The sequence below is a fragment of the Poeciliopsis prolifica genome, unplaced genomic scaffold, assembly GCF_027474105.1.
Source record: "Poeciliopsis prolifica strain line A6 unplaced genomic scaffold, Auburn_PproV2 SCAFFOLD018, whole genome shotgun sequence".
Classification (NCBI taxonomy): domain Eukaryota; kingdom Metazoa; phylum Chordata; class Actinopteri; order Cyprinodontiformes; family Poeciliidae; genus Poeciliopsis; species Poeciliopsis prolifica.
The window spans coordinates 9,769,230-9,778,120 of NW_026562393.1; the positions used below are offsets into that span (position 1 = coordinate 9,769,230).

The 8,891-nt window shown below is 36.7% G+C and overlaps 1 long non-coding RNA gene across 7 annotated transcripts in view; it reads right to left on the reverse strand.

Moving 5' to 3' along the window:
• Positions 1-16: 16 nt before the first annotated feature.
• The window catches only part of LOC129368203 (uncharacterized), a 44,916-nt gene continuing 36,041 nt past the window's right edge, over positions 17-8,891 (reverse strand). For 6 of the 7 annotated variants that reach the window (XR_008606808.1, XR_008606810.1, XR_008606811.1 and 3 more), the window contains one exon: positions 17-660. This is a non-coding gene — a long non-coding RNA (uncharacterized LOC129368203). The remainder of the gene's footprint in view (positions 661-8,891) is intronic. The other variant, XR_008606809.1, reaches the window with a different exon arrangement.

Genomic DNA, 8,891 nt, shown 5'->3' on the forward strand with positions numbered 1-8,891 from the left:
CGGATGCAGATGAGTTTATTTGCATTTCTGACTGGAACTATCCAGATTTAGTGAGGTTTTGAAAACATAAACAACATCAACATTTTACATTTTTCATTATAACTGTCAATGCCAGTACTTTAATATAAAGAAATGTAATGGAAAAAAGGTTAAATTATTCCAAGTAAGTAATAATTCCAGTTGATGCACTGCTACAATTCAACCTCATAAGATATTTTGTATTTAAACAGAAATTCAGGTTTTGGGTCTTTGGATGCAATACAATTCCTTTAGGGTGCCATGTCAGGTTTGTAGATATAGGATATATTTCTGCTGCATGCTATATCAACCTAAAAGTAATCACAGGCTGCTGTTTAAATCTGTGATCTCTGCCAGAGTTAGTCACTCAGCTCGTGCAGTCCTCTGGTTTCTGCTGACAGGAGCAACATTTTTTAAAATAATGCCAAGGACACATTAAAAACTAATAATCCCAATAATCCCTGCAGACCTGGTGCATGAGTCAGCAGTTTGGAGTGCCAACACCTTCTGGCATGTCAAACACAAATCCCAGTGTCTTCCTGGCACATCCTCTTTGCCTTGTCCTCTCTTTTCACGAAAGTCGCAGCTTCTGATGATCCATCAGTTTAAACATCTCTTCAGGCCATCATGTCTAAGTCAATCCTGAACATAAAATAAAGAAATACCATGAATAATGAATTCTTCTTCTTTTGGGCCTTTTAAGACTTAACTGGGTTATATCCTCTCCTCCCAATAGTAAGTAACTCCTTTGGGAATATTTGGGTTTATTTGACATTTGATTTACATCGGAAGTTATGTTACTTTTTTAAATATAAAAAGTAATTTTACATGGACTATTTCTGTTAATTTTGTTATAATCAGGTATGTCTGGCTTGTGCTTGCTCCAACTTTCACTGAGTTGGTTTATTTCAACTTAACACAAATAACACTGAATCTTTGGTTCATGTAATTTATGGCAAAAACAAACCAAATTCCAGGAGGGTCGCAGTCAGCGGTTCTCTATAAATAAGTCACATCCTGTGTGCTAACTGTTCTCCCTGGTGTTGATGTTTTTAATGCATCACAGGTACAGAGCGACTCCATGTAATTTGCTTTTATCCTGATCCAAACAGTTTAGTGAGCCATTTTGGTGTAATCACGTGGATGATACCAGTGTGATGCTGATAGACATAGTTTGCCTTCTAAGAGGTTTATTCTGTTTGCTTTTTTGTCACAATTAAAAGTTTCAGACCAAACCGATTTCAATGTGAGAGAAGGTAACCTGGGGAAATACAAAATGCAGGTAATTATCATCTATTATTAGCTATTAGCTACTTCCTTGGTAAATCATGAATTATCTGTGATTAAACACTTTTATTTCTGCACACACCCAGGCCTAACGAGTAGACTACTCTCCAATTTGCATTATTTTCTTTTTTTAACAGTTAACTTTGTTTTTTCTTACTTTTTTCTCTCAATAGAAGCTACATCTGGTCTGTTGCTTTTTGTGTATCTGCTCTGTCTTCTCTTACAGAGCCTGGTTCTGGTTCTGCTGGAAGTTTCTTCCTGTTAAAGGAGGGTCTTTCCTCTCCACTGTCTCTACATGCTTGCTAGGTTTGAGTAATTGCTGATATGTGGTTGGCTGTTGGAACTACGTGCTCAATTGGGAATTGGTGCTCTATAAATAGACTTAATTTAATTTGATTTAACTGAAATCCCTCTTCTAATCAAAAAGAACACTTTTCAAGAAAACATCTCAGTCATCCCCAAGACTTCTGGGAAATTATTCTGTCGACTGAAACTTTAATAAAGTGTGCCACTTCTTATTTCTGGAACAAAAAACTAACACTGCATGTCAGAAAATTGTTCTGAAGATTTTTAATCAGAGTTTGGACTTATTTCTGATTAAAATTATGTGACAGAACCCTTCACATTTGAAAAACAACCCCAAAGTTTGGCTGAATTAAAACAATATTAAAAGAAATTCTCTCGGTAGTGATGGAAATAACTTTCATTATTCCATTTTTGCAAATGCTTGATAGCAGTTGTGAATTATGTTTAGAGGGCAAACACTTTTTACACAGGCTCAGGTTGGTTTGGATGTTTTTCTTTTAAAAAAGGTGGAAACCATCATTTGAAAATACGCATTTTGAATTTACCCAGATTATCTTTGATGTAAACCAATTTTTGACGGACAAAAAAAAAAAAGCAAAACATTTAAATCCACATACAGGGAACAAAAATACTTGCAGAACTTTCCTCTTGTGTTTTACCATTCCAGTTGAAGAAACCATTGGTTTAATTTAAACTGTTAAATAATTTGCTCTGAAATTTAAGCAATTTTGTTGAAATCGATGTTCTTATGTTAACCTCGGGCATCAGAATGCCACATATTGTTTTTCTGGAGTGTTTCTTGTTCCTCAGTTATTTTTCTCCATTTTTCTGACAACGTGAAAGCTTCGTTGGCACAGTTCTTTTTATAATACCTCACATCTATAAATATCCTCTCTTAAAAGAGCTTAAAATAGGACATCTTCCACATTGTCATTAACGGTTCGACACTTTCCCCTTTTTTCTTGCATGACAACACAAAGTCACACAATTCAAAATCCTTCAAAGCGTCGCGTCAGTAAAAACACGAGTCTGTTTCAGACATGAACAAACACTCTCTGGTTACATCAGAAGAGGAAATGGCTTCTCGGATCGGGATTTGCCAGGTTGGTGTTTGACCTAGATTTGGCTGGGATCTGTAGATGTTCATCACATCAAAGAGTTTAAATGAGGCTTGCTCATTTAAATAGAAAACCAGCTTTACAATGAAACAGTTTTCACATAGCAGGCTCATAAACTTCAAGGAAGGCTGAGTGGCTTGAGGCTCTTTTGAAATTATTTTTGTCCTCATGAGACATGTGAAATATGCAGTTTGTCTTCTGTTTTTCTTTGTGATCTTTAAAAGCATGTTGCACTTGGCAGTCTGCACAGCTTCGACGACCATACCAGGACATGAAGTTTTCTTTTTATGGACATTTGCAGCTTTCTCACTCTATGCTGACTGGCAAAATATTAAATGGACTGAGTCCAGTTACATTTTTGGTTCACATTGTGACTGCTCTCAGCTTCAGTTGGCATGCAAGAGCTCTGCACGGTTTTCAGCACCTTAGATGATGTGTGAGGACTGCTCTGGCTGGGTGGATTTTGTTCAGACCAATGCACGTTCTTGGAAACACTGAAAAATCACCTCAGGATTATACTCTGCTTTGTTGACATTCACTATGCATGTTACAATGGAAAACTCATCTTTTACTGGAATTATAGTAAACTAAATTTAAAAAAAAAATCCAGTCTTTAATCTGAGTTCATGATTTAGTGGGACAAATAATGTTTGTTAAGAAAAAATTATCTTTTGGTTTCATATTTTCTTTTTATCAGCACAACTCACACATACCAGCAATGAGCATTGTTATGTCTGCAAGTTTATGCATTCAGAAAAAGGTATGTTTGACCAATTATCTAAAACAATCAGTCTAAATAAGCATTAAAGATAGATTATTTTTGTCTCTTTGCTACTTTGTATTAGGGCTACGTTCACACTGCAGTCCGCAGTGACCCAATTCCAATTTTATGTGAAATCTGATTTTTTATTTATTTTTTGCTGTGATCATTCACACGTCCAAACGTTCGCAACCTGTATGCGATCTCCTGTGTGAACGGCAGACGACCTGAAAGTGTCCCGCATGTGCAGAAGAGGCTGCAATAACACATCAGAGAGCATGCTGATTGTTTTACCAACCACTATAAAAAAAAGTAGCGGCGAGTGTTTGCAGAAGTAAACGTGGATGCTGACAGTGAAGCATAGCTTACAATTTTGAAATAGTTTTCTGCCCAGAGTCAGCACTTTAACTACTTAATCCTCATCATAATCCGCCATGGTTGTGGTTTTATTTATTCCCGCTTGGGCATATCAGGACGCAAAACAGTGATGAGTATCAATGACGTTCAGGACCTGGCCGTTGTGACTCAGGTCTCATTTGAAAAGATTTGACCTGTGTTGTTCAGACTGTCATGAAAAGATCAGATAAAGGTCGCATTACGCAAATAAAAGAAAAAAAAATCAGAACTGGGTCACTTCAAAATGGAACAGTAAATGGACTGACCTGGAGTCACAGTCACCCATTCGCACACACATTTATACACCGATACACAGATCGGTAGGCAATGTGGGGTTAGGTGCCTTGCCTAGAGGTACATCGCCATGTGGAAGCTGGAATCAAACCTACAACCTTCCAATCGCAAGACGACTACTCTGCCATACAACCACAGTCGCCTCACTTCAGGCTACAGTGACAAACCAGTTATTTGAACAAGTTCCCATAAAACAAGCCAACAGCATCACAGATCATCCACTACACTAAACAGTGGTGCTTCCCCACATATTAATCATTTGTCTAATGCCACGTCCCCTGGGTGTTTTGGTGGAAAGCTTAATGCTTTTCTTCTCAGGTCAAAGCACTTGGTAAAGTTTAACAAAAGCAACTCATTTATGTTTCTGGTGGGAGGACAGAAAAGGCCTTTTGGAGTCAGCTTCACTCAATCCAGCATCCGGTCTCTTCTAATCAGCACTGTTTATCATTTTTCTTAAACCCCGCCCTCCATTTATCCTCGGATGTCCATCCCTTCCTCCTTCATCACTCCGCACCTCTACCTCACTCATCTCTTATTCTCCTCACTTCTCCTCTATTTGACCGATTTTCTTTTCTCTAGCCTAAGTAGTGTCTGGAGGGATCTGCATTTGGCTCAGAAAATTGATGTCCTGAGACAGAACATCTGTTCTGAGTCTCCAAACCTCCCTACATTTACACCAAATGATCAGTTAGTCCCAATCCAGCAAAATACTGAAAATGCCCTTCAGAAATGTATTTGAACTATGTGGTGAGGGTTTCCTTCAGCATGTAAACAGCAAATTGTGAGATTTGGTATTTTGCCATTTTATGGTGCTGCTCAGTGAGCTTAGCAGAATATTTTTCTTTTTTTAAAACCTTGCATCTTTTGCTCCATCTATAGTGGCAAACATAAACTCGACTCCTCATGCAGCCTGTTTTTACAGTTCTTGATGTTTTAAGCTTTGTAATTATTGCTCTGACGACAGATATGAGTAACATTAGGCAAGTTCCTGTTGCCGTTTCCCATCTCATGAGGACTGGCACATATCTTTCTTACTTGAAAAGGATGTTCTCCTCTCTTTCCCACTTTCAAGAGTGGTAAAGACAGACAGACCTCTTCGTGAATCAAGAAGACTTGAATTTCTATTTAAAATATTCTGATGAACTGAGAACAGTTAAGTTATCCTTTAGAAATAGGCTTTTTAGCTTTACATTAAAATATTATTGATAAGATTGATTTATTGCTAATAATTAAACAATAATTACATTGTCATATCTGTAACAATGAAGAGAAAATATGTTGCTTGTTGCTCTTCTAGTGCTTCAAAATCTGAGCAAACTATTACGCTTTGCTCTTATTTCAAATGGAGATTTATTGTTTATTTCCTTTAGCACATAAATGATAGCAGATTAAAAGGCTATTAAAAATAAGTCAGCAGCCAACACGGGAAATTGCATAAACGGTTTTGATTGGCCGATGCTGGAGCGGACCGAAGGGGACATCTGTTTGGATGGGAGGGGGTCCAGTCCCTCTCTGCCAGAGCAAATGAAAGATGAGCCTGCAGATTTAACTGGTTTCCAAGTTTACTTCAGCCTCTGTCCCTTTGCCGACTCAATGCTGCTTCCTCTGGGGCCACCAGAGGCTTCGTGTTTCATTTTTAATTTGATAAGCAGAAGCAGTACAATGCAGCCAACTTCCATTTATTACTGCAATCACATGAACATTAAATTAGAAAACCTGCTCTCTGTTGTCAGTGTGTTCATCCTTTAAGGGGGTGCAGAATATTCACCTGGTGAATAAATTATTTTCTCTCTCATTTATTTAGAAAACATGAGCAATGTAATCATATTAATAAGCAAGGAAATTTTCCCCCAGAAAACTTTCTAAGCTCGCAGCTCGGGGCTCAAGGGCAGTCATCCAGCTGGCCGCCATGTTTTTGATAAAATGTTTAAAGTTGACAGAAAATTAGAAATTTGATGATTATTCATTACTGGAAGACTAGAGCATTAATACTTAAACACCAATTATAAACTTTTTTAAAAAGCCTACCTTAAAAAAAATAAATAAATAAAATAAACAATGCTAATCCTGGTGGGGACAAGTAAAGCCTGGTGGCCCGCCAGGCTCATAATACACGTTGGGAAACCCTGGTAACCTAATTAAATAAATGAATCAATATAGCAAACATTCATTCATTGTGGAGCATTCTAAAAGCTAGAATTGCTTTTTTGTTTGTCTTTTATGAGTTACATATTAATTAAATAATCCAATCATGCATTTCAAGTCACAATGATATTTGTGTTTTCAAGCCAGAAACTTGGTTTAATTTAAATACTAAATGTTTGACTAATGCATGTATGGCAGTTGATGCATTATTTTAGTGTTTTGTCCCATACAATTAGCTCATTTGCCCCCATGTGGAGTTTGCCCCTGGGACTCAGTTAGATGCTTACAAATGTAATTTACTCTCCTTCATACTCTTTGCAGATATTGCCTTTAATATTGTTTTTTTTAAAGCCAGATTAATAAGAAACGTCCCTATATCAATAATCGCCATATTAAAATTTCCTAGAGATTTATGCATTTTAAGAATCACTCCATGTGGAAGTTTATCTTGTGCGTGTATTTTGTTTTTGCAGCATACAGAGAAAATAGAAGAAGTGTAGTGTTTTGTAACTGGAATCAGTCTTTCATCTAAACACTCAATAAAAGATAATGCTGCAAAAATTGAAACCAGAAAGAGCTCTTGGCATAGCATGAGAGCAAAACACTTTCATGATTCAACACTAACCGAAGCAATTGTTGCAAACTAAATTATAGATTTTGACACTTCAAGAATCCTACAGAAGAAATCCAAATCCTACTATGTATGCATTTTTCAACAAATACCATAGCTTCTACTCATAATGTGTGTGTGCTAATAATTATAGAATTGAGAAATTAATATAATTATTTTTCTTAGTTTTAATGTTTCTAATGGAGACATTGATATAAAATTCACACCAGATGTTGGCAACAATTCATGTAATCTGCACAATCTAAGTAAATAAGTAAATCATTTTCAGTTCTTTCCGTTGCTTTTCAGATGTTCGTTGACTGGATTGACTTTACTTCCCTTCTCTGAAATCAAATAGGAATGTCATTGGCTGTTTGTTTGGCATTATTGGGTTGAACATCTTCAGTTACTACCATCAGTTTTGATTATTTGGAGTATGCCAGTCTCAGAAGCTAGTATGACGACCCACATCATTATTTCCCCAGGTGCAAAAGTCACTTTTTCTGTGATGTTTTGAAAGCATTCTTCATGCAAATATTGTGTGTGCAAAGGCATCCAAAAACTGAAGTCTTTAACTCCTCTGACCAGACTGTATCCTTCCATTATTTTTCAGTTTTTCTTTGGTAAATGTTTAACAAGATGAAACAGCTTTTTCTTTAGCAGTAGAGTCTTGTGCAGATAGTTCACATATTCTAGTGCAGTTGAGAGCATTAGTTAATGCTTTTATTTGAAAAGCTGCAGCAGCTATTTGCAGTTCTTTCTCTGTGTGAGTTTCCTCTTAACTCCTCTTAACTCCTCTTAACTGTCAGAAATCCTATGAGGGACAACTCATCAAGGACAGTTGAGGGATAAATTGTATTCTTTCCATTACCACAATATGGCTCCAGTGGCAACAGCAAACTTTTTAGCAGAGTTTTGTTGCTTTGTTACCATATGAGAATATATATGCTTTCTAAATACTGACAGCTTTCAGCTGGTTTCCTAATTTTGTCGTTTCACACATAATTTTCATGTGTTCAGTACTTATTTTCTGATTCATTCCCATAACGTCACATGCAGACTAATTTTCTTTTATTTGTTTGTAGATTGCTTTGGTTGTTACAAACATCTGGTATGAATTTTCAGTCAATGGTGCTATTAGAAATAGCTAAACTGAGAAATGTTGTGTTCAAAACCTATATCAAAATACTTTTTTCCACGATAGGCTTATGTTAAAGAATTAGTTACATTAAACTTTTAAAAAGCTATTTATTACAACAGATTATTGTGTTTGCAGCATTATAGCATATATTAGATAATACTACATCAACAATGAGACTAAGGAGTAAAGCTCACTAGCCTTTTTTAAAAGGAATAATTAGGCCTTAATTTCCATAATTACCGGCTTCACTACAAAAAAAACATTGTTTTGTTGATGGAAAAAGCACAGGGGCTGTCAAGTTTCTCAAATGTGGGTTCAGACAAACTCTCATAAAAATAACTGGGACATGGTGCTCTGTGCAATTCGTATACACCCACAAGAAAAGCAGATAAGCTACTGTTTCTTTCACTATAAGTGTGCATTTTTCATAATAGTAATACCTGCACATCTGTATACAGCTGCAAAAAACAAAGTTATTCTGAATGCATGTTTTTAACGCAACAAACACAGAGAGGTTCAATCAAGAGAAATGCAAAATGAGGAAGAAAAGAGGCAGCTCACATGAAGCCAGATAATTAGTGAGACACTTGCAGAAGCAGGCGGGAGGAGCTGTCCTTAGTGCTGAATCAGCCACCCATGCTGGGCTCCCCAGGCTCTCCGTGGACTGCGCAGTCACCTACACATGCTTGTAATGTTTAACCTATATGTTCTCCATTTTCCGTGTTTAGTTCTAACACAAGCAAGGGAGCATTAATGAAAGTGTTCTCCTGTTTGCTTTGAGCAGCCATTAATGTGTATGCATGTTTAGAGCCACGA